At 35.1% G+C, this 26,268-nt stretch overlaps 1 protein-coding gene and 1 non-coding gene across 2 annotated transcripts in view; one reads left to right on the plus strand and one right to left on the minus strand.

The window, feature by feature from the left end:
- The window catches only part of Rnf24 (ring finger protein 24), a 77,847-nt gene that overhangs the window by 2,130 nt on the left and 49,449 nt on the right, over positions 1-26,268 (plus strand). The gene's annotated exons all lie outside the window — the stretch shown is intronic.
- LOC113180711 (U6 spliceosomal RNA) lies at positions 778-882 on the minus strand. The gene has a single exon (XR_003300500.2). It is a non-coding gene; the product is annotated as a U6 spliceosomal RNA (small nuclear RNA).

Genomic DNA, 26,268 nt, shown 5'->3' on the forward strand with positions numbered 1-26,268 from the left:
CAAGGTCTCACTGAATTGCTTAGAGCCTTGCTTTTGCTGAGGCTGGCTTTGAACTGGCTTTGAACCTCCTGCCTCAGCCTCCCCAGCTGCTAGTATTACAGGCATGCATCACCATGCCTGGCAAAGTATTTTTTTAGTTGTCAATGGACATTTATTTTATTTATATGCGGTGCTGAGAATGGAACCCAGTTTCACACACATGCTAGGCAAGTGCTCTACCACTGAGCCACAATACCAGCCCTAAGATTATTTATTTTTGAATCATATGTATTTTAGTTCCTAGTAGTTTGGGATGCAAAATGAAATGTCAACCTTCACAACATCTGTTTATTTATATTCCCTCTGTTTAAAACCTTTGCTTTTTAAATTGAAGGAGAAATTTTCCTCTGGTTGGTTCAAGCTCTGTTATTCTTGGTAAAATGCTTTTCTTATGCTACCAAGTTCAAATTATTTTTTTGTAAGAGCTAACATTATTAAAAGTTGACTTTTTTAGTTAAAGAAGTTTGGGTTTTCTGATGTTCTATTTAAATAAAATTTAAATATCAATGAATTTAGCTTGGGTAAATTAACTTAAAAACTATGTCACTAATATTGAAGCAACCCCAATACATTTATAAATTGCCTACATAAGACATTTTTTAGAAGTACTTTTAAAATAAACCATAAAGGGAAGTTTTAGATAAACAGTATAACCGGATTATCACTGTAATAGTCTTGTATTGTACTGCAATTTCATAGAACTTTAATTTTGCAAGAGTGACTTAGCCATTTTTTACATCAACAAAGGAACTATTCCTGAATTTGCATGTCATCCTTGTGCAGAGCTCATGCTAATCTCTTTATCATTCACAGTTTTAGTATATGTGCTGCTGTAGCAAGCACAACAAAGGACTCCTAATACAGCCTGACCTTGTTATTCAGCATTCTGTTAATCAAAATCTTTACTAACCTAGAGTCTAATGTTTCTGTAAGTATGGTAAGTGAAGAAAAATTCTGCAGTGACTTCTAAAACATTGAAGTAGACTAAATTATGTTAAATGTTTTAGTAGTAAGTATATTATTTACAGGGGCTGGGGGTGTGGCTCAGTTGGTAGAGTGCTTGTTTAGCATGTGTGAGGCACTGGGTTCGGTTCCCAGCACCACATATAAGTAAATAAATAAAGGTCAATCAACAACCAAAAAAAATAAAAAAATAAAGTATATTATTTACATTCATTAGAATACTAATATTATTAGGCATGGTGTAGTTGTATACATGGTGACTTTTAAAAAAATATTTTTAGTTGCAGATGGACACAATATCTTTATTTTTTTATTTAGTTATTTTTATATGGTGCTGAGGATCGAACCTAGTGCCTCTATGGAGGCAAGCATTCCACCACTGAGCTACAGCCCCAGCCCACCCCATGACTTTTAGTTTTCCAAAACTGGGATCCATAATCTTCCCAACAATGTCTGCTAACGAAAGTAAAATGTTGTTCTATTAAGTTTCCTTTATTAATAATTATTTTTATTTTAAAATTAGCAGTAATTTTATTGTAACATATTAGCTTGAAGCAGATAAAATCTTTTTTTTTTTAGACTGGGAAATTACTTAAAAATCATCAATTTCACGTGGTTCAAACTCTGCCAACTCTTAGCAGTCACTTTTGGTATTCCTTATTTATTTTGTTTTTAATTTTCATACTACTGTTTCTTGTTTTATTTAATCTTTGGGGGAAAAAATGGACTTCTACTTTGGAAATTGAAGATTTAGCTATTCCATGTAACTGTCCTTCATCTTTACTGGTACTTCACGATTCCCAGTTACATCAGTATTTAGTATTTTTATGACTATGACTATGCCTATTATTCACAGATGAACCATGTAGAGTACTATTATTACATCTTGTTTTTCATTTGCTTAGTTGTGTTTGTATCAGTCACTAATTCTTCCTCCAACTATGACAAAACAGATTATTTTTCAGTATTTTTAAAGGTAATCTCGCGGTTTCGCTTCATTTTCCTGGGGGTTGGTCCTGCTGGAGCCCTCCCTTTCCTACTCCAGTTTGTATTGTTTTGCTCTCAGAGTGCATAGCCATCATCCTAGGACTTCCCTTTGTCATCATTTTGGGAATCCTCTTTGCCATTCCCCTGTGATCCTGTGTCTTCCTCATTCCTTAGTAGCTTCCTGAGAAAGGGTACTTAGAAAATCTGAAATTCCTTCCTGAATTTAGAATTTGCATATCTGGAAATGTCTTCATCTTACCCTCACATTTGATGGGGGGGCTAGTTCAGTGGTGAAATGTAGATTGAAAATTAATATCCCTCTTTGAAGGCATTGTTCCATTGTAAACTTCCAGTGTTGCTATTGAGAAATTCAGTAGCATTCTAATCCCTAATCCCTTTTTCCCATTCTAGAAGATTTTAGGGTCATCAGTTTATTTGTGGCATTCCTAACATTTCCTGATATATCTTGGTATAGCTCTTTTTCTTTCCTCTGGCTTGTGGAGTAGATTATATTTTCCAAAGTTATCTGCATACATGTGTACCATCTCATACTCTTCCTCCTCATTCCTTCTTTACCTCATACCCCCTCATAATTCCTAACTCCTACATTTGAGCCATGCATCATCAACTCTCCAGGGATCTATCCATGTCAGCATACCCACATGCTCCCATGTTGCTCATCTTTAAAAAACATAACAAATTATAACTTTCCCCACCTCCCATCAATCACCTCCTGTTTACCTGCATAATTGAAGTCTCACATGAGATGTGCACATTTCCTTCCTACCTCATTTATAGTACCTGTCACATTTTGAAATCTATTGTTTACTGATCTTTTTGTCACCTATGCCCCTGGAATGTCAGCTCCAGGAAGGCAAGGACTTCATCTGTCCTGTTTACTATTATGTTCCCTAGAACAGCTGCTAACAGAAGTACCTATTCAATATATGGGCAAAAAGGTATAATTGACATTTTTAAACTAGTAAAATAGCTCTTGCTTTTTGAAATTTTCTAATAAGAAAATACATTTTCATTTGTTTTTTATTTTCCGCTTTTTGCTGCACTTAGAGTTGGAAAAAATTGTAAGTACTATACAAGTACTATATCATGATTGAATTTTTCCCTAGGTTCCACTTAATTCTTTCCTATGTATAGTTTAGTATTGGCAGTTTTCTGCCAGTATTCCAGCATCAGATTACTTGGAGTTGAATTCAGCTCTTACTTTTTAACAAGTAACTATGGGCAGGTTAACGTCTGTTTTTCCATCTCTAAGATGGAAATAATGATGGTATCCCTGCATGTACTTATTCTGTGAGTTAAAGGAGATAACATGTGAAATGACAAATTCAATACTTGGAATGGCAGTGAACTTAGTGAAAAACAATTATTATTGCAGCCTCCTCCAATTTATAACATTTGGTTATGACCCAGACTCTTTAATATTTTTGTTCAGAATGCTTGTGTCTCTTAGCATATATTGGCTATGAATATGACTCAGCTATTTTTTGGTTTTATGTTGTTGGTTTTTTTTCCTGATTCCTTGCCTCTGCTGCAGATTATCCTGTGTTGGATACAATGATCTACAGTTGACAAATGAGCACCTTGTAGCACTTACCAGCAGTTTGGGTCATTTGATAAATCATTTTGATCATTTGATAAAATACTTTTTATTTCAAGCCATATCCTGTTTTATTTATTTGTCTTGCTCAGAGATGAAGGGCCTTCTTCATGTTATTCCACATTAACTCTTCTTATTTTATATTTACTTAAACTTTCTTTTTTAAATATTTTTTTCATTGTAGATGGGCACGATATCTTTATTTTATTTTTTGTATGTGGTGCCGAGGCTCAAACCCAGTGCCTCACGCATGTGAGGCAAGTGCCACAGCCCCGGCCCTATTTATTAAAACTTTCAAAACACCCAATATGTCATCAAACAGATTTTTTTTAAGTAACTATAAGACACTGATATTTTCAGATACTAGCTAGCTGGGAAGATAAATATAGGTAGCAATACAATATAGTCTACTTTGAGTCACATGAAAAATACAGACAGGCTATAAAAATTCAGAGTAGAACTAGGTCCTGTCAGTCTTATGGGATGCTTTTATGCATGTTAAAATGTTTGCTTTATCTTATTCCCTAATTTTTTGTCTTGATTTTTATTCTGGAAGTTTGCTTAATAATCATGGGAATGTTTTAAGAGATAATATACAAGCTAAAATTGAGAATAATTTTTAGTTTTAGAAATTGTTTCTGGAAGTAATTTAGCAATTACCCTGCCTTTTTCTTTTCTTCTCTAGATAGGTAGTAGGGACTCTTCAAATAATTTGAGCGTTTCAGACCTCAGAGTACAGTGTTGGGTAAATTGAGGGTTCTTAAAAGAATGCCAGATGGTTTGAAAGAAGTTGTGAGCACTCCAACTAGCGCAGTCCTTTGAAAGCCAGCTGGCTAAGTCTCTTCTGTGCTGGAGGTAGGAACCAGACACTTTGTTCCATGCCAGCTGGCACATGAATAGCTGGCCAATGGCTTTACTTTTGGTTGGCCACTCTTGGGAAAGACAGCCTGTGCCCTCCATATGCCCTAAGGATAGTCTGGCACCAGAAGAGTTGTATTAGGCCTCCCTGGTGCTTGCTCCAAGGGCTGGAGCCAGCCTGCAGTAGCAAGGGAAAGGAAGCTAGCTACTTCTTAGATAGCATTACAATTGAACCTCATGTTATTCATTGCTTTGGAAAAGTTTAATGCAGCTTGAATTTTTATGGCTTCAATGTTAAGTATAATAAAGTTGCTTACAAATAAAGGTGAATGTTTTTATATTCTAAGTAACTACCAGTTTACATGCTTTCAAAGTTCCTGATTAACTTTTCTTAAAGGGAGGTTTGCCTGTTCTTTTTATGGTCATCGTCATCTCCTAAAGTTTTGGTCATTAGGAAGTAAAATTTTTCCTCATATCATAATGCTTGCTCCTATATAAAGTATAGGTTTCAATAAAAAGCTAATTTTGTATATTTTCTTAAAATCTATCTCATTTTGGGGCCAGAGTTGTGGCTCAGTGGTAGAGTGCTCACCTAGCACTTGCGAGGCCCTGGGTTTGATCCTCAGCACCACATAAAAATAAATAAATAAAGATATGTGTCCAACTAAAAAATAAATATTAAAAAAAATCTATCTCATTTTATCTGCTCTTCATATTTTCTTAGGCAGGCTCTTGTATCAATCAGGTACAGTTCCTCACTTCTTTTAGCAAACTTAATTTCAGTGGTTTGAGAATAAAAGAAATGCTAATGTGGCACTGCAGGTAATGTGAGCATCTTTATGATGATATTGTCTAGCCTCAAAATTAATGATTTCACTACAGTCTATCACTATGCTTTATGTTGTGCATGCCTCTTATCCCAGTGTCTGGGGAGGCAGGGGCTGGAAGATGGCAAGTTTAATGCCAGTTTCAGCAAGACCTTGTCTCAAAATAAAACCATGAAATGGGCTGGGGAAATAACTCAGTGGGGAGCACCCCTAGGTTCAATCACTGGTACCAAAAAAAAAAAACCCAAACAAAACTTTTTTTTCTTACAAATTTGGAGATTGAATGGTGTTGCATTACCTTTACTTGTTGAGTTTATCTAGGCAAACAAAAAATTTATGGACTATCTGTATCTCTGATTCCCTCCCACTTCTGAACATTTGAAATTATGCCCTGTAGTATAAACTTGTAATAGAATCTAGGCATCATATCCAAATATTCTTTTGATTTTGAACTGAATAAAAATTTGGCAGATAATGAAACATCAAGTTATGAATTAATGTAGTTTGTGGGAAATGGGTGGGTAGGGAAATCAGAACTGTAGGCTGTCATTCTTTTTCTTTAGCATAAGAGAAATTACCAAACTCTCCCAAATGTGTTAGAAATCTTATGCATTGCTGTAACTAATTTTTTTTTACTCAAACTTGTTGATTATCTCTGAAAACAGGCTAGAAGGACATCTTGTGGAAGTGACTAAGATTATTATAAAAATCACAAAGCAATATATTAATTGGGCAATATATTATACTGAGAAATCATCTTTCACATTAGTTAATCTGTACTGAAAACATTTCATGCCTGTAGTTTTACATGTGTTTCTTATTTACTCCTTACAACAATCCTCAAAACATTATGTATGATAAAACTAAAGATGAAAAAAGTAATCTGTTCAGGTTCACAGGTCAAAGGCCAGATTTAGAAGCCAGGCCTTTATCCTCCAATGCCCATCACCTGTCACATTTGATGACTTTTAGAAGAGAATAGTTGGAAATAAGGACAGATTTAGGGGACATCTACATGTTTTTATCTCTTCTAATATTCTTGCAGAACTACTGCAGAAAATAAAAAAGGAAATAAAAATTATTTTTTAGAATTAGAATGGGTCAAAGGGGGTGTATGAGTTTCCTAGGGTTGCCATAACAGATTATCACTAAGTTAGTGGTTTATAACAACAGAAATTTATTTTCTCAGAATTCTGGAATCTAGAAATCATAAATCAAAATGTCAGCAAGGCTACCTGAGACACACCCTTCAAAGATTCTAGGAGAGAATGTTTCCTTACTTATTCCAGGTTCTTTCAGTGTCTTCATGTGGCTTTCTCTTATTTCTCTCTTATAAAGTCACTTTCTGCCATTGGATTTATAGTCTACCCAAATAATCCAAAAAGATCTCATCTCCAGATTTTTAATTATGTCTGCAAAAACTCTGTCCAAATAAAGTCATATTCATGGGTTTCTGGAATTAAGATATGGACATATCTTTTTGGGAGGCACCAGTCAACCCACTACAGGAGGTAAGAACTTTATTGGTGCTAATTTTCTATTTCACTGCTGTGTCACACAGAATCATATATTAGACAAGTATTCAGTAGATCAAGATACAAAATAGGCAAAGGTATTGGAAGTATAGAAGGACAAAAAACTAAAGTTCAAAGGAAGGTTTGGGGAATTAAGGCAGATTTCATGGTAGTATTCCTTGAAACAAATCATGAAAGATGGACAGATTTATTTATTTATTTATTTTGGTACTGGGGATTGAACTCAACCACTGAGCCACATCCCCAGTCCTATTGGTATTTTATTGTTGCTGAAGCTGGCTTTGCACTTAGGATATTCCTGCCTTAGCCTCCCAAGCAGCTGGGAATGGACAGATTTTTATCAGATAGTTGGGGAGTGCAGGTTGTAAAAGTATCAAAAATAAAGATAGGAAGGCATCTTTGTGCAGCCATAACTAATGCATTTGACTAAAGTGTAGGATTTAGAGAAATAATGGAAAAAGAGGTTGAAAAGCCTCAGCCAGTTCATGGAAGGGCTGTAGTATTGGGTTGATGAATTTGTATTTAGTTTAGAGTTATCTACCCATGAGAACATATTACAAGAGTTTCTTACAGGTGCCTTCAGAACTATTATAAAGCCCTTTGAAAAATATATATAGTTTTTTTTTTCTATAGGAAGATTTTCAGAAGGGTTCATAACTCCTAAAAAGATTAAGAGGAACACTGCTTTATTAGGAATGAAATGTTTTATGCTTTGGAAATGTTTCAAGAAATCTATTGATTTTCTTTTTGGTTTACTTTGAATTACTACTTGAAAGATAATTTTAAAACTGAGCTCCAGAGAACCTTAGTCAACACTATCTGTGGAATATATTGTGAATGTTGCATAATAAAAGTTCAGATACTATTTCAGGAGGGATATGAAGGAGGCCATGGGTTCTTAGAAAAGTAATCAAGGCTGGGCGTGGTGGCGCAAGCCTGTAATCCTAGCGGCTCGGGAGGCGGAGGCAGCCTCAGTGATTTAGCGAGGTGCTAAGCAACTCCGTGAAACCCTGTCTCTAATAAAATACAAAATAGGACTAGGGAGGGATGTGGCTCAGTGGCTGAGTGCCCCTGAGTTCAATCCCTGGTATTCAAAAACAAAAATTTTAAAAAAAGTAATAAAATGATTACACAAAAAGAAAAATGCACAGCATTCAGTTCAGAATGCAGCTGTGACATCTGTTTTCTGTTTCTCCATTTTCTCTATTTCAGTTTGCTCCACCACCTATTTAGAACTTTGTATATAAAAGCATGACCAGTTCTGAGAGAAGGGATACACAGCTGCATTCCTAAAAGTTTTTTGTTTGTTTGTTTGTTTTAGTATATTCTGTAAAACTGCTTGTTCTTTACAGTTGTTTTTCTTGTTTTTCAGTGAAACAGCCTACTTCAGGAGTAAAACAATGTTTATTTTGTATAACTGGCCATTATACAAGAAGAAAATGGATATATTTTCCATGTAACTCATTCCATTTCTACATAATTAGCCAACATGTAACAATTTTCACTGATCCCTTTGTTATCTATCTGAGATTAATATTACTCAATAGATTTACCTGTACTGTTTTTTAGATTTCTCTGCTACTGAAATTCTTTTTTATTATGAAAATTTGTATACACTCAGAATTAGAGAGTAGCGCTAAATATCCTCATATGCTAATCATTCAGATTCAACAGTTAACAAAGTTTTCCGTATTTGTTTCATTTATCCTTTTCTCTTTCATCTTTCCTTGCTGGAGTATTTTAAAGCAAATCCAGATAGTTACCCTACCAAACTTCTATACACATATCTAAAAAATAAGGACATTTCCTTATAAAACCAAAATGCCATTTTCATACCTAATAAAATTAGCAATTAATTTTTGGTATCATCTCATAGCTAGACCTGATTTAGCTTTGCCTGATTGACTTAAGAATCTTTTTTTAGAGATTTGTGGGATCCAGAGTCTACAGATAACATTGGTCATTTTGTCTCTTGTGCCTATTTTGGTCTAGGGCAATTCCTCCTCCTCTTTTTGTTTTGTTTTGTGTCATGGACTCATTGCAGGAAATGGGTCAGTTATCCTGTGAACTTTCTCACATTTGTGTTTTGTCCACTTGCTTCATCATGGTGGTGGTTTTTGCTCCATTCCTTATATTTCCTATAAATGGAAGTTAACTCCAGAAGCTTGATTAAAGTCAAATCTAAATTTGTTTGTCTATTTTTGGCAAGAATGCTTACCAAGTGCTTAAATTGCATCACATCTAGAGGCCTGCTGTGTCTGGCTACCCCATTTCTAGTGTTGTGAAAAGACCCCATTGATGGTAACATCATATAGGTATCTTATCCAAAATCCAAAATGAGGGCTGGAGTTGTGGCCTAGTGGTAGAGCACTTGCCTGGCATGAGTGAGGCCCTGGGTTTGATCCTCAGCACTGCATATAAATAAATAAATAAAGTAAAAGATCAATTTACAACTAAAAAAAAAAACATTTAAAAAAATCCAAAATGATTTTTCTTCTTCTGTTGTCTCTTCCACATTTATTAGCAAGAATTCTGTAAAGAAAACCTTTACTTCAACAGAGGTATTTGGGGTTACCCTGAAATACAGTTTGTATGAGAGGCTACCATAAAACTTTATATTATTGTGTCATTGATAAAAGATAACAAGTTTTAATCAGAATAAGTGGAATTGAGTTCATTGAATTGAGGATTTAATCTTGTTTTAATGAGACATTTAAAAATTTTTAGTTCTATAGCAATATGTGAATGATTGTTTTTCTGTTAATAGTTGAGGTATGTACTCCAGTACCTCTGGAAGTTAAAGGTGGAGATACTTGAAAGCCTTTCATAAACTTGAATCAAGCAGTGGAGAGGAAAGAGAATTAGATTAGGGTCAGGGGATTTCCAAAGTTGATTTGGCCCAGCCTTCTTCTTTAATGCAGCTGAATATCTAATCCTTTCATTTGTCATAATAGAATCTCTTTGGGGGTATAAATATCACTAAGTTTCTAAATAGTCCTGAGTCTTGGAATAAAGAAAAATTTATAAAGAAATAATTACTATAAAAGACGTTGTTCTAAAATTTATTTTATCAAGATGAAATAATGATGATCATATTCAAGCATCTTTTTCTAGACTGTTTGCTTCTTTTTTAAAATGTCTTTTAGTTGTAGGTAGACACAATGCCTTTATTTTTATTTATTTATTTTATGTGGTGCTGAGGATCAAACCTAGTTCCTCACCCATGCTAGGTGGGTACTCTACCATTGAGCCACAACCCCAGCCCCTAGACTGTATGCTTCTTAAGCAAGATATTATTCTTAGTTAAACTTTTGATCTAAAGCTATTGGGTTACAAAATGAACTCTGCTCCTCTACTTATCCTACCTCTGCCCCTACCCTTGACTGAATTTAAGAGATTTTTTTAATAAGAAAGAACTTCACTTGCCTAATTTTTATTATTTCTCAGAAATATTGCCTAGTGATTCCAAATGCTTGATTACCCTGGGACTCATACTATTGGGTGGGGCCTAGTTTGAATACAGTCTAATCTGAAGTTTCTCTTTAGTTGTTTCTTACCCCCATTTTAATTTATCTTTAAATCTTTCATGTAAAAGGAGCTTGACTCAGATCCATGGGGTACAAATCACAGAAATGAAAAACATAGGACATGCTGTGCCTTTTTAATGTGGTCTCTTATGTACTTTCTATCAATCAATTACTGGTGTGTGTGTATATCCCTAAAGCATTGACAGTGTTTGGGGGAAATTGTGAATAAAGAAATTGTAATTGTGTATTATAGAATTAATGCTTAAATATTTTAAAGGCTGAAGGAATTCTTCACTGAATGTTGTTCTTTTTATTGAAATTTTTCTTTCTGAGAGTTTCTTGATCACCAATGCTCACAATACCTTTTGTTTAACTTCATGTCTTCACTTTTTTTTTCTTTTTTTTTTTTACTGAATAAATAAATGCTGAGCAAAGAAAGCCTTACTTGTTTGTCCTGCTGCATTTCGCCTTAAGACTTTTTATGCATTTTCTGAACCCTTGTGTTCTGGAAAATGTAACCTTGATATCAAATGACAATTAAACAGATCAATATTCTTAGCTTGATAACCATCGCTAGACAACCTCTAATTATATTATTTGAGAAGGCTATTAAAAGTATATGCTTAGTGTGATTTCTCCATAGGCAAACACTTAATATGAATATACTGTTTATTTAAAAATAATAATAATACTGTCTTCTGAAGAATAAAGAATGCCATTAGAAAGGGATGTAGCTCAATGGTGAAATGCTTGCTTAGCATGCTGAAGGCCCTGGATTCTATCTCTAGCACCACAAAAAATAAACAAACAAGATCATAGACAAAATCAGAATAATTGTTTTAATTGGCTGAGCTAAATATGAAAACTGATTATTCCTCATCTGAACTCTAAAATGGTTTTAGTGCTAAAAATTACATTTTCTATTTGGGGAATTAAGCACAGATATGGAATACCTAATTGTGTATAAGGTGCTAGGTACTGAGCAGAAGGGTTGAGTTCATCTATAGGATGAGGAACATGTACTTCCTTTTTGTTATTAACCTTTCTAGGAAATTGTTCCAATGCTGTTGCTTCCTAGCCCTCCCTTAAAGCAGCCAGAAAGCCCACTGTGCTTGGATAGGGTTTTTCATCCTTTGTCCTCTTTGCTTGTTTGTAACAAGGGGGAGGGGAAGGGATGGGATAATAAAGCTAGAAACTGATAAACCACAAAAGTTAGCAGCCTGCTGCAAAACTTGTACATTTCTACCAGAAAAAAAAAAAGAGTAGTTTTTTTCTTTTTAAGAATATTTCAATTATTTAATCAAATTCTGCTTGGATTTATTACCCTACCATTATTCACAACTCATTTATTTATAATCTCTTATATGCCAGCCATCATGTATTGTTCAGAATGAACTTATAGAGATGAAAATTTTTTGATAAAAAGTACTTGATGAATTAACTCCACTACTTTCATTTATTTTATTAAATGAAATTGTTATGGTTTAATTCTGCATTTATTAGATTTGAGGTTGTTATTTTGATATTTTTTTATTGGCATTTTTGGTATTATCTGACTTAAAATTTCCTGTTAAGGTGAAGAAAACTGAATTCTCAAAGGAATTTCAGTACTCTTCTGACTAAGATAACTTCCTACAAATGCAGTAAAATCAATGGAGCCTGCATTTAGATTTTATTCAGGCTAACTTCCAACTCTCTTAAAAATCTAAGCATATTTTCTTTTACATGGTAAATTCCAGATTTATTTTCACAAAGGCAAAAAAGTAGAATGATGTAGGGAAAAGCATATGGAGTTTAAGCAAGTTCTGACACTATTTGTTTACTGTGTAGCCTTTGTCTACTAAAATCTCTCAACTTCATCAGCCATTCTCAGATGGGGTAATTACATTGAAATCTCAGCCATTCTCAGATGGGGGTAATTGCATTGAATACTTTCAAGTTGTTGTGGTAGTTCAGCTTCTTTAATAAACTGATTTCCTAATGTTTATTGTTACTGTATACAAAGGATGGGACCATGAAAGAAGTATACAAGAAAATCTCAGTCGTCTTCTTTTCATAAATATAAGGCCAGTTATGGTGCCAGGCTAAGCCTAGTTACTGAGCTATGCTGGATCAGAGGTTTCATTCCAGTGGTTATCAGATGATGTGAAAAATTGTTGCTACTTAACTGCATTTACTTACTTTATTTTTTAAAGATTTTTTTAAAGATGGACACAATATCTTTATTTATTTTATTTATTTATTTTTTTATGTGGTGCTGAGGATCTAACCCAGTGCCTCACATGTGTGAGGCAAAGCTCTACTGCTGAGCTATAACCCCAGCCCCTGCATTTACTTTCTTAACTTTAAGGAGATATATATGAATGTGTGTACACACACACACACACACACACACACACACACATAGACATATATGTGTATATATAAAATTTTTGATGGTTGTTTTAAGTCAGTTCTTCCCCCCACTTTTGAACAGTTGTATTGAGATGTAATTTACATTCCATATAGTATGTTCACTTAAGTGTAAAATTAATTGGAATTTAATATATTTGCAGAATTGAGCATGTTAGCATAATTTTAGAATATTTTCACTATATTTTTAAAAATTCTTTTATTTTAAAAAACTTATTGTTTGTTCTTTTTAGTTAAACATGACATTAGAATGTATTTTGACATATGTACATGGAGTATAACTTCCCATTCTTGTGGTTGTACATGATCATTATCATATTTCAAGAACTGGGAACCGTGGCATATGCCTATAATCCCAGCAATTTGGGAGGCCGAGGCAGGAGGATTATAAATTCGAGGCCATTCTCAACAATTTAGCCAGACCCTGTCTCAAAATAAAAAGGACTGGGGATATAACTCCTGTGGTAAAGAACCCCTGAGTTCAGGCCTCAATACCAATCAATAAATAAGTAAATAAAATATAAAGAAGAAGAAATGACTCATTCCTTAAGTCATCACTCCCCACTCTCCCCACACTTCTTTCTGTCTCTATTGATTGGCCTATTCTGAGCATTTTATATAAGTGGAATTATACAATATGTGTCCCTTTGTCACTGGCTTCTTTCACTTAGCATGATGTTTCAAGGTTTATCCTTGTTTTCTTTTTGTTATATTAACCTGACAGGCTTGTTGACCTATCTGTAGGATAGGAAGGAGATGAAGTGACTTTTTTGTAATAAAGAAAATTGACTTGTGTCCATGGTTCATTATCAGTCACAAATGATGAGAAAAGCTCTCTAAAAGCTGCAATTGCTGTAGCTGCAGACCAAAGAATGGTGTTCTAGTACAGAATGTGGAAGATTCATGTCCCATCATTCTGTTTAGCTGCTTCTGTGTGCATGAATAATGCCATGATTATTAGTACATCTTTCAATAACAGAGACTAATACTGTGTAACTGTATGGGACTATTGTAACCAAAACTATTGCACCACTGTCATTTTTATTTGCTATTTTCCTCTTGTAACTGATTTTTCTGTTGACTGTTCTATATAACTCAAACATTGTTATATAATGCTAGGATTACATGCAGTAGTTTTAGTTATTATGTAACTTTATGAGCTAAATGCTAGGTATTTTATTTTGGGATAACCAATTACTGTATATTACAGATTAAGCATCCCTAGCCCAAAAACCTGAAATCTGAAATGTTCCAAAATCTAAAAATTTTTGAGCACTGACACGACAGTTGGATAATTCTATACCCAACCTCATATGACAGGTTATAATCAAAACACAAGTGTTGTAAAAATATTATGTAAAATTAGATTCATGATGTGTATACCTGAAACATAATGACTTTCATGTTTGGACTTGGGTCCCATCACCAATATTTCTCATTATGTGTATACAAATATTCTAAAATCTAGGGGAAAAAAATCTGAAAGTCAGTACCTTTTTGGTCCCAAACATTTCAGATAAGAATTATCTATCCTGTAGTATAAATGAGATGTTGGAGACAGGATACATAGAAATACAATCCTCAGAGCACATTCCTCCCAAATTTGTGGATATAGTTAAAAAAGAAAAATAAGTCAGACTGTCATTTTGAAAATCCAGCCACTGTGCCTTAGTTTGTTCTGCAAAGTGGGATGATGGTTGAACTGTGATACTTAATTAGTGCTGAAGGTCTTTTTTTCTTGTGGTGCCAGGAATCCAATCCAGGGTCTCATTCATGCCAGGCAAGCATTCCATCACTGAATCATGTCCCCAGACCGGTGCTAAAGGTTTTTAACTGTGGTTCTGTGAAATTAATTGGTAAGAAAAAGCATTGCTAGTGATCCTAGACTACTTCTATATCATCTCAAGAGTATGTTGTAGTAGCCAGTTGTAGTAGTGCATGCTTGTAATCCTGGCTATGCAGGAGGCTGAGGCAAGAAGATTGCCAAATTTAAGGTCGGCCTGAGCAATTTAAACCCATCTCAAAATAAAAAGCTGGGGATGTGGCTCAGTGGTAGAGAGCCCCTGGATTTGATTCCTAGAAAAAAGATTACCTGGTAATGTCAAATTTCCTGTTCTAATGAGTTATCTAATGTTGGTGCCATGACAGAAAGCCGGTAGTATAAGTCTCAGTAAAAATCATGTTTTTCTGAATAATAATTAGGATTTGTGGTCTGATGTTCTGAATGGTCTGTGAATACAAAATAATTTAAAACATTATGATATCAATATTCAAAATGTTAGAATATTAAAATATCAGAACATCACTGTATGAGATGGTTTCAGCTGTTAACAGAAAACCCAAAACAGCAAATGGCTTAAAATAAGATTAAAAATATCTCTTATTCTTGTAAAGTTGGCACAAGCCTGATATGGAGTTTAATGCCGTAAGGGACCTTATACTTCTTATCTTCATTTCTCTCTTATTGTACCCCCGCTGCAGTTGGATGTAAATCTCATTCTTATTCAGCAGGATGGTGGCATCCATATTACTGGGAACAGGATCTAGAAAGGAATGAAGCAGAAGGTAGAAGGCACCTGTGAATGCTCTGTTAAGCATGATTCCCAGAAACATCTGTCACATTGGCTAGAACTAAAACATACTGACATGCACAGCTGCAAGGAAACTGTGGGAATTGTAGCTGTATGCTTAGCTAAAAAGTCTTAATTTCAGTGAAGAAAGAAGAACAGGTACTGGGGAATGGTAAAGAGGGTGCACCGTCAATCTCTGACATAATCTCATTAATAATAAACAATGGGGAAACCCAAGGGGCATTTGCCATTATATATCTCTTCCTCTAAAGAAAGAAGGGTTTTGTTTCTAGTAGTTGATATTACAACCTAAATGGAAATGTCCTTTTAGAAGAAAAAGGCTGACAGTAGAAACATTTCTTAAGAATATGTCATTCTCTTGGGCTGGGATTGTGGCTCAGTGGTAGAGCGCTCTCCTACCATGCTTGAGGTACTGGGTTCGATCCTCAGCACCACATAAATGTAAAATAAAGATATTGTGTCCACCTAAAACTAAAAAATAAATAAATAAATTGAAAAAATTAAAATAAACAAAAAAAGAATATGTCATTATCTTTTCTGTAATCGGATTAGCATAAAAGGATTATCCAAAAGAGATATTTCCTTGTTTAAATCCTAGAGTTGAGTATAGTTTAGAAGCCAAGCTCTTGTGAGTTGAGTTAGTGTGAATTTTTCCACAGAGCCAAGTAGCCCCTGAGGAAGCAAGGAATAGATCTGACCCAAATACACAGTGATCTTACCTGGAACATACACCTTGTAAGGCTTAAGTCTGGCCTGAGCTCCCATCTCATTCCTTATTTTGTAGTGGGGAAAGTCCATACATTCTAATGTGTGCATCTGTAAAATCAAGATAATAGTGCTTTGCATGATGATAATAATAGTGGTCTTGTAAAATGTTTTCATAAAGGAAAGAAAACTTCCAGGGCTTATGATATTGCAAGTCTTGGCTCTTTATATTCACTGTTCCAGAATGATATGACCTTTTCAGAATTTTTCGAAGTATAAAATCAGCAGAACCACTCACTTCCCAAAATATTCAAATAATATATTTCACCTGTCCCATTAACACAGTACATCCTCCTAAAATCATCTTAAGGATTTTTTTCAATACCTTTTTCTTACTTATTTATTCTTATGTGGTGCTAAGGATTGAACCCAGGGCCTTGCACATGCTAAGCAAGCACTCTACCACTGAGCCACAACCCCAGCCCATCTTAAGGATTTTTTTTTTTTTTTAAGAACAAGGAGAATCTAGTAGACAAAGGAGGGGATTTGGGGTTTTTAGTTTTTTAATTATACTGAGGATTGAACCCAGGTGCATTCTTATCACTGAGCTGCATCCCCAGACCTTTTTAAATTTTATTTTTGAGATAGTCTCACTTAATTTCCCAGGCTGGCCTCAAACTTGATATCTTCCTGCTTCATCCTCCAGAGTAGTTGGGATTACAGGTGTGAACACACTACCCAGCCAAACAAGGGATCTTCAGGCAGTACCTAGAGCTATAGTTTTGGAAATTTCAGGTAATTATCATCAGTGTCAAAATACATAAAAAGCAGCCTGCATACTTTTCTGGATTCATAATTATGTGAGGATTACTGAGTTAGTCATGAGCTTGGTAGATGCTGTTTTATAGCCATTAAATTTTCTTTCCTTCCACAAAATTAAGATCCAAGAACTGATAAGCTTTTAATTTATACAGATTAACCATCTGACATTTTTAAAGAAATGGAACTAAACTGATACCTAGTTCCCCAAATTCCATATTCCACCCGAGTCACTTCAGAAAGGAGTTCACCTGAAGCCCAGAAAGATATAGTTCAGACTATATCTTTCAGTGGTTCCTGACTCAGGAAAATTCAGACACTAACCCCAATACCAACCTTATACCAGAAAACCAAAGGAGACTTTGATGGCAGTGAGGAGCACTCATATGTCAGGCACACCCCTTGAGGGGTGGGGGGGTGTCATAACTATCCTGGTTTTTCAGATAGGAAATTGAAACTTGCCTATGGTACAAGTTGGGGGAGTGGCTAAGCTGGAGCCTGCAGGATTAATGCCTCTGCCTTAGGCTTTCTCTGGTTTACTCTCTCCTTTCCTGCTGATGAATTTCTAAAGCATGGGTGACATTTTCTGTCATTTTAAAGACTCTTCAATTTTTCATTTGTATGAAAATGTTTTTACCATTCTAAAAGTGCTTGTTTTACAAAAACTCTTTATTCCACTTTCAGTATATACAGTTTATGGCTTGTAATCTTTCCTCTCCAGGCATTCTAAGCTTCTGTTGGAATTCTGAAAAACCAGTACCTTTTCTGGTAACTAAGACTTCACCCGTGGGCTAGCAGCGTAGCTCAGTGGTAGAGCATGTGCATAGCAAGTATGAATGAATTCCTGAGTTTGATTCCCAGCACCACCGCCAAAAAAAAAAAAAAAAAAGGAATTTACCAGTAAAGTCCTGCAATTAATATGCTCAACCCAAAGCCCTCAAGAATAAGAGCTCTTATTGCAGTTTACAAATGACTATCTTGCCATTTCTCTCAAGAGTAGCCTGAATGAGGTTTAAAGACTGTAAACCTCCAAGTTTGAATTAGGGTCACTCACAGCTGGGCAACTTGTTACCAGTTAGAAAAGGGAGTCCACACATGGAGAAAATTTAGTGCCTTCTAATAACCTTTGTATACTTGAATTTTGTTATTTTTCTTTGAAGACTATAGACAAACTCAAGTTTTTTCATTTAAAAACAAAATAAATAAATCCTTCATAACTGCACCATTAAACAATTATAGCTGGGCATGGTGGTGTAATCCCAGCAGCCCAGGAGGCTGGGGCAGGAGGATTGTAAGTTCAAAGCAATTTAGTGAGGCCCTAAACAACTTAGTGAGACCCTGTGTCAAAATAAAATATAAAAAAGGGCTGGGGATGTGGCTCAGTGCCTCTTGGTTCAATTCTCCCACACATCCCCCACCAAAAAAAAAAAAAAAAATCAGAATTATATTGATATCTGTCTGGTGCCCTGTGCTTTTCCAGGAATTGACTATTGATTTATTATGGATAGGTATCTTAAGTATCACTGACCTATTCAGATTATCACATTCTTCTTATTTAAAAAATGATTCTTTTTTCTATCTTTAGGATAGCTCTGGCTCATTGTTTCAGGATATTTCCTTGATCATCACATAGACCAGCAATTCCCGAGTCAGATCTTCCACATTCAATGCTGTTTCCAGAAGTACCATGACATTTTAAAACGTTTTTTTTAATACCTTTATTTTATTTATTTATTTTTATGTGGTGCTGAAGATTGAACCCAGGGCCTCCTACGTGCTACATGAGCACTCTGCCACTGAGCCATAACTTCAGTCCGGCATTTTCAGAATAAAATGAACCTTGACTAATTTTAATTTAAAATATTCAGTTCTCAGCCAGGCACGATGGCTCATACCTGTAACCCCAGCAATTTGAGAGGTTGAGGCAGGAGGAATACAAATTTGAGGCCAACCTTGGCAAGTTAGCAAGACACTCTTTCAAAATAAAAAGGGCTAGGGAGTGTGCCTCAGTGGTAAAGTGCCTCTGAGTTCAATTCCCAGTACAAAAAAAAAAAAAAAAAAAAAAAAAAGACAGTCTTTGTCACAGATTAGAAGAGCTGGGGACCAAACCTGGTACCCCACGCATCCCAGGCAAGCTCTCTACCACTGAGTCACAACCTCATCCCGGATAATTTACTTTTGAAAACAAAGTATAGGGTTATTTAGTCTCTGATATCTGGTAAAATGGGATATTGTATCCTTATAGGGCTCTCCTGAAAATACTTCCATGGATTGTACTAATGGGTTTGGCTTAAAATTTTAGGAAAACTAACAGATTTGAGGCTCTCATATTTTAAATTCTTTTCCTAATGTCATAATTTTCAAAGCAAAAGGACTAGATGTTGGCTTAAATAAAATAATGTACAAGTAAAATATCTATATTAAGTAGATTATAGTGTTCAGCTGAATTCTTTGGGTTTGTCTACTGCTTAGGTCCCAACTGATTGTTAATAATAAAAGATTAAAAATATCAGAGACATAGTCATGTCATCTGTGTATTTCAACTTCCCTCAGTACAGTAATACAATTAATGTAGGAAAAATTATAGAAAAGGAGCAGCTTAACATACAATCCATGAAACTAGAGAATTTTTCCAAGCAATTCTATAGAATTGTAATCAAAAAGAACATTTTACATAGTGCTTTACAGTTAAACAGTACAATTCACATACCTAGTTCATATTATTCTTTATAGTCACCATGGGATGGGTACTATACTTTCCAATAGTCTGAGAAAAGCCAAATTAGCTGTCCAAACTGAAAGTATTAGTGGTGAAAGGAACTAAAACCTACATCTAAAACCAGATCTCTTACTCTTCTCATGGGCTCCTGTGAGATCCTGTTGTTTTTCACTTTAGTAAGCTTGAACCTAACCAACAGGGTTAGAATAAATGCACCAGTGAAACAATTCCTGCCACAGGTTCCTGTGTGCAGGCAGTTAGCATGCTGATGTGCCCTACGTCATTTTTGTTGCCTTAAAGAATCAAAAGGGCCAATCATAATTCTTAAATAATTTGGAATAAAATATTTATTTTACATTTTGAGACAATTTTAGATTTAAAGAAAAATTGAATAAGGAGAAATAATAGTAATAATAATAATAATAATAATAATAAAGAATTGGTAAAATAACAAGTAAAATCTCTATTGCCCTCAAGAAATGCATTTTTCAACTCACTAAATAATAGTATTATCAGGAATAAATGAAACTTCTTTGGTGTTTTAGTTGGCTTTTTCTCCCTGTGACCAGAATACCTGACAAGAATAACTTAGAGGAGGTACAATTTATTTGGGGCTCATGGTTTCAGAGTTCTCAGTCCCTAGACCACCGACTGCATTGCTTTCGCCCAAGGTGAGGCAGTACATCATGAGGGAAGGGCCCAACAGAGGAAAGCTGCTCAGCTCTTGGTGGGGTCAGGAAGCAGAGGGTTCAGGGAGGCACTGAAGGGAAAATGCAGGGCAGCTCCCAATGACCACCTCCTTCATCTGTGGCCCACCTGCTTACAGTTAGTCCATTGAAACTAGAATTGACTGATTAAGTTATAACTCCTAAAATCTTATCATTTTACCTATGAATATTCAGCTAATAGGGGCTTTGAGGGGGTCACCTCATATCCAAACCATAACACTTAGTATGGTAAATGTGTTAGGGGACAGGATGTCTTCAGCCACACACATTATGTTTATTCATGAAAGGGCAATCTCATTAGAGTAAGAATAAGAGAATTTTTATTATTAACATTAGTTTACTATCATTTTAGAGATACTAGACAACTCAGAGCAAAAAAATTATAGCTGATTGTAAAGAAGGAATTAAAATTATCATTTGATCATTACCTTATCTAAGCAAATGCTGATTTAAGACAGATAACCATAGGATATTTATGCAGTAATAATCCTTGTAATTTTTTCCTTATCATATCTGCCCAGAAAAGGCATGGATTTTCAACTTAGTCTTTTAAATAAATATCAAAAATTTTAAATCCCTATGAATCTTCATAAACAACATAAGAAAACTTTTATGTTCTGTTTAATAGTAATATGAACAGATATTTTTAAATACTATAAGTATTATGGGCAGATATTCAGTGAAAAATTATTCTCCTTCCAATCCTTTCAGAGGCAATCACTGGTAAGAGTTTTTTTGGGGGAGTGGTTTGTTGTTTTGTTTTTGGTGGTAATGGAGATCAAACCCAGTGTTCACACATACTTGGTAAGTGCTCTGCCATTGAGCTATACATCCCAGGTGTGTTCCCTTTCAGTCTGTCTCTGTCTCTGTCTATCTCTCTATTGTGTCTGTGTGTGTGGGGGGGGGGGGTTTGTACCAAGGATTGAACCCAGAGGTGGTTTACCACTGAGCCACATCCCAGACTTTTTTTTTTTTTTTTTGTATTTTATTTTGAGACGGGGCCTGGCTAAGTTGCTAAGGCTGTCCTTGAACTTCCAGTCCTCCTGCCTCAGCTTCCTGAGTTGCCAGCATTACAGGCATTGCTCACCTATTGTGTTTTGGTTTACTTTGTTGTAAAAAAACATGTTGCAGAACAAAATCAGCTTTTTTCCTGAAATTAAACAGGTATTATATTACACCTAGAGTTTATTTCATGGTGAAATGGGAACTGCTTTTTGCTACCCATTTCTTCTCATTGCCTTTATGTAATTATGACTGTAAAAGTTCAACTGGAAAGTATTTTCCTCCTTCATAACTTGTCATCCATTTCATCCTTCTCCTGTCTCAACATTACTCTGTTTTCTTCCGCTGCCCCCAATGAATGCTCATAAATGAATTCTGCCCTTAGTACCAGGCGCATTGCCACAGGCCTGTAATCCCAGCCACTCAGGAAGCTGAGGCAGGATGATTGCAAGTTCCAGGCCATCCCAGACAATTTAGTAGGAACCTGTCACAAAATAATATAAAAAGTGTGTGTGTGGTGGGGGAAGCTGGGGATATAATTCAGAGTTAGAATGCTCCTGGGTTTAATCCCTAGTAGAACCAAAAAAAAAAAAAAAAGAATTCTGCCCTCAGTTAATCTCAAAACTGTGAAACAAAAGTCAGTAATTAAAAGCTGATAAACAGATTATTTATAAAATTTTAGTGGACTGTGTTCCTTGGATATAGAGGTTAGAAGGGAATATGAGACATCAAACTTGAATCCCTTTCACCAAATGTAGTCTCAGAATTATCTAATGGGATTTTTAAAAAATTGAAAATAGAAACTTAATCATAAGAATGGAAAAAAGGTCTTTATGAACTGACCTAGAGAATAAATACTGGGAACATGGTAGAGTAAAAATAAACATATCAAAATGACAAACTTCTAAAATAAACAAAAAGTTTAAGAAACACACTTCAATTATGGTAAAAAAAAAGATAGTACCTCAGGCTTGATTTTAAAACTTTGGCAATGCCAATGAAGAGAAAAACTAGGCATAAACTCAAAACAGTGGTAGCAGAAGAAGCAGACCCAAGTTGCAGAGGGATCGGAATTGTCAGTAATGGGGATGGGGAGGCTGAAAGACACAAAGACTATTAAAAGGAACTGGTTAAGCTGGGCAAGGGTCAAACATCTGTAATCTCAGCAACTAGGCAGACTGAGGCAGGAGCATCACAAGTTTGAGGCTAGCCTTGGTAACTTAAAGGCCCTGTCTTGAAATAAAAAATAAAATGAGCTAATTTATGACATTCTTTAATTTTAAAATGGAATCAAAATAATGGGATGGTCAGATTAAAGTACAGCTGGGATAGAAAAATAGGTTATAACTATTCCAATAGATGTAGTTTTTTTTTTACCTCCTACTCTCCTCTAAATAATGGGAAGGGGATACAAATAGGAGGAAGCATTAAGAAAGAAAATATTACATAAGTTACTACAGAGAAAAATAGAACCCTTAAAAACAGAATACAGATACCTAGTTATCAGTTTCTTAGAACTGACTGAAAAGAAAAAAGAACTATATTCTGGAGAATAAAAGATAAAAATGACTTTAAACTTTAAACTCAACAGAGATGAAGATACACTTAGGGAAATATTTAAAGAATACCAGCAAATTATCTTGTCTAGCTCTCTGCCTTTTGAAGACAAAAGATTTTACAACTCTGAAACTCTTTTCCCTGATAGAACCCTAAAAAATCTTTTTCTAATAACCAAGTACCAGAAGATATTATAAAAGACTGAAATGCAGAGGGACATCTTTGAAATATATGTCACAGAAAGACTGGAGTTCTTAGAAGGAAGTGCAGCACTAGTGTCATCCAGGAGCATCAGCTTAGGTGCCCAGGAGCAATACCTCCTAGTGCAGGATCTCTGTTGGAGATACTGGGCCTCAAATTTTCCAGGGCCTGGGCCTCAAATTTTCACACTCTTTCCCTTAGGTAAATCACATGGAACAAACAGAATAAAATCAGTATATAATTTTGATGAATTTAGAATTTAAATAGAGATATGTAAGTGGTTTTAAAAAGTATTTCTTTCCTGTCATAAGGATACTTTCTGAAGGACCTATTTGACATTCACTGGTAGGTGCACAATGGATGTGGCAGAAAGTGTGTGTTTAATTGTATCCTTTACTTTCATATGCACAGACTTCATTTAAGTTCTTTAATATCTTTGTCTCTAATGTAATATGTGGACAAATATTGGTTACATATATCACTGTTTTTTTTAACTTTAAAACATATTTTGAAATGATAGTAGTATCATTCAAAATTCAAATTATACAAAAGAATATAGACAATGAAACCTTCCTAGGTTCCTTGTTTCCTCATCAAAAGCTGCTTATATTATTAATTTCTTGGAAATCCTCCAGGGTTTACACATATTTAAAATAAATTTCTATACTCGTTACTACTGAAATCTACCCCCATCTATCTAGTAATCCATGTTTGTAATTTTATTGGCCTCTGATGTGGTGGAGAACAGTTTGCTATGGTCTGAGCTACAAAAGCTTTACATCTATTCCTGACCATTAATACAGACCCAGCGCTAATTCGCCCAGCTCAGATGGTCATGTTATAGCTGGAGGGAGACTACACTGTGGCTCATTGCTGAACGTTAGCAAACAGAATGGTCTCTTCTGAGTTGGTTTCTATAGTAGCTGGTTAAAAGAACAGAGATGTATCCTGGTTTTCTTATTTTCTTCTTCTTCTTCTTCTTCTTATTATTATTATTATTACTATTATTAGTGTGTGGGGGGGTACTGGGCTTTGAAACTGGTCTATCATTGAGCTACATTTCCAACTCAATTTTACTTTAAGATAGGGTCTCCCTAAATTGCCCAGGCTGACCTTGAACTTGGAATCCTCCTGCTTCAGCCTCTTGAGTAGCTGGGATTACAGGTGTAAGGCACCATGTCCAGCTTCTTATTTACAATTTGTTACTGACATTACCTTTGATTAAGCTAGAAAATGAAAAGATTGCATCTCCTAAAGCATAGTGTGCCTTCATGTTCCCTATTGGGCAGGGTCTTGAGAGGCTACTTGCTTGCTTGTTATCAGAAAGATGAGCTAAAAAACAGATACCCCCAAACAAAAAATTTATTTGGTGGTATATAGTTTTTATAATTATTTTAGGTAATATGTAAGTATAAAGATCATATAGAATGTCATGTTCAATTGCCTTGACATAGGTTACAACCATTTTTTCCTGGAATATTGACTGTTCAATATTAAGTGTTCGGGCTGGGTTGTGGCTCAGTGGTAGGGTGCACAACTAGCACGTGCAGGGCGCTGGGTTTCATCCTCAGCACCACATAAAAATAAAATAAAGGTATTGTGTCTAACTACAATGAAAACAAAACATTAAAAGAATACTAAATGTTCTGTGGGTGTTTTACTAATATTTATTTAAATGGCAGGCAATTAACTGCATCTAAAATTTTTTCAAGGTTAGGCTGCAAAATGAACATGCAAAAAATGTAGCTTTTCTATATGCCAGGAGAACCAATTTAGAAAATGTAATGGAAAAAAAACCCCACTCCTATATGTAATAACTATGAATAAATAAAGTATAAGACCTGTATGAATAAGCTATACAAGTTTATTGAAAGGAATTAGATTAGAATAAATGAAAAGATATATCATATGCCCGGATATAAAGACCTATTTTAGTCCATTTTGTGCTGTTCTAATAGAATATTATAGACTAAGTGATTTTAAATCAACAGAAATTTGTCTCACAATTCTGGAGGCTGGAAGTCCAAGATTAAGGCAAAGGCCTTCTTGCTGCATCATAACACGGTGGTAGAACAGAAAGAGGGTGAAAGAGAAGCAAAGGGGAGCAGAACCTATCCTTTTATAAGGAACCAATTCCACTGATAATGGTATTCATCCATTCATGAGAGAAGAACTATTACAGTGACAATTATGTTTCAACATGAATTTGAGGTGAGGGGACAAACATTCAGACTATAGCAAGACCCATTCTCCCTAGTTAGATAAGCTATTAATTTAATGTGTTTTCAATCAGTTTCCCAACAGGGTATTTTTAAACTTGCTTATTGAAAAAAAATTATATAAGAATATGCTTGAAAATATTAAAAAGGAAGACTGACAGAAATGTTACCCTATCATGGATTATTGATAGGCTGAATTATATTAAAACAAAGCATAGGATACTGATGTGGGTCATCATAGACAGGAACAGGGGAAAAGTCTCCAAATTTCAGGGCTGGGGAATATGGCTCAAGTAGTAGCGCACTTGCCTGGCATGTGTAAGGCACTGGGTTGGATCCTTAGCACCACAAAAAAGTAAAATATTGTGTCCACATGAAGCTAAAAAATAAATATTAAAAAAAAAGTCTCCAAATTTGAGAAACAGAACCAGGCATGTGTAAGAACTCTGAAAAAAGTAGAATTTTAAGACAGTGGAGAAAGGATTTCATAAATGTCATTACTGGAACAAATGGTGATTTGGGAAAACCTTGGTCTTTTTTGTTTCATGCCTAACATGTAAAACCATTTAGATATTAAAAATATGTAAGTGGTTGTTTTTAATAAACTGGTGCAGGAAAAACAGAGAAAGAAACCATAAAACACAGACAAAACTCAGTGCTAACAGGGACCAAGCAAGAATTTGAAAATAAAGTCATGCAGCACTGAATTTCTTTTATTATTTAGATAGAGTTAGAAATATTTATCCACTTTGAGAAAAATAATGGCAAAAATAATGGAACAATAAATGGCAGCCTACATTTGGTTCAAAGTTAAGAAGTGATCGGGAATCTGTTGACATAGGCCCAGGACCATTCTCACACTGTAGACTTCGGGAATGCCACTCACCTATCCCAAATTGTGCAACAACATGGCAGCCTGGTAAAAGGCCACTTAGCTCCAAGCAGTTTTTGCCATGCAAGA

This window comes from Urocitellus parryii, chromosome 6 (genome assembly GCF_045843805.1).
Source record: "Urocitellus parryii isolate mUroPar1 chromosome 6, mUroPar1.hap1, whole genome shotgun sequence".
NCBI classification, from domain to species: domain Eukaryota; kingdom Metazoa; phylum Chordata; class Mammalia; order Rodentia; family Sciuridae; genus Urocitellus; species Urocitellus parryii.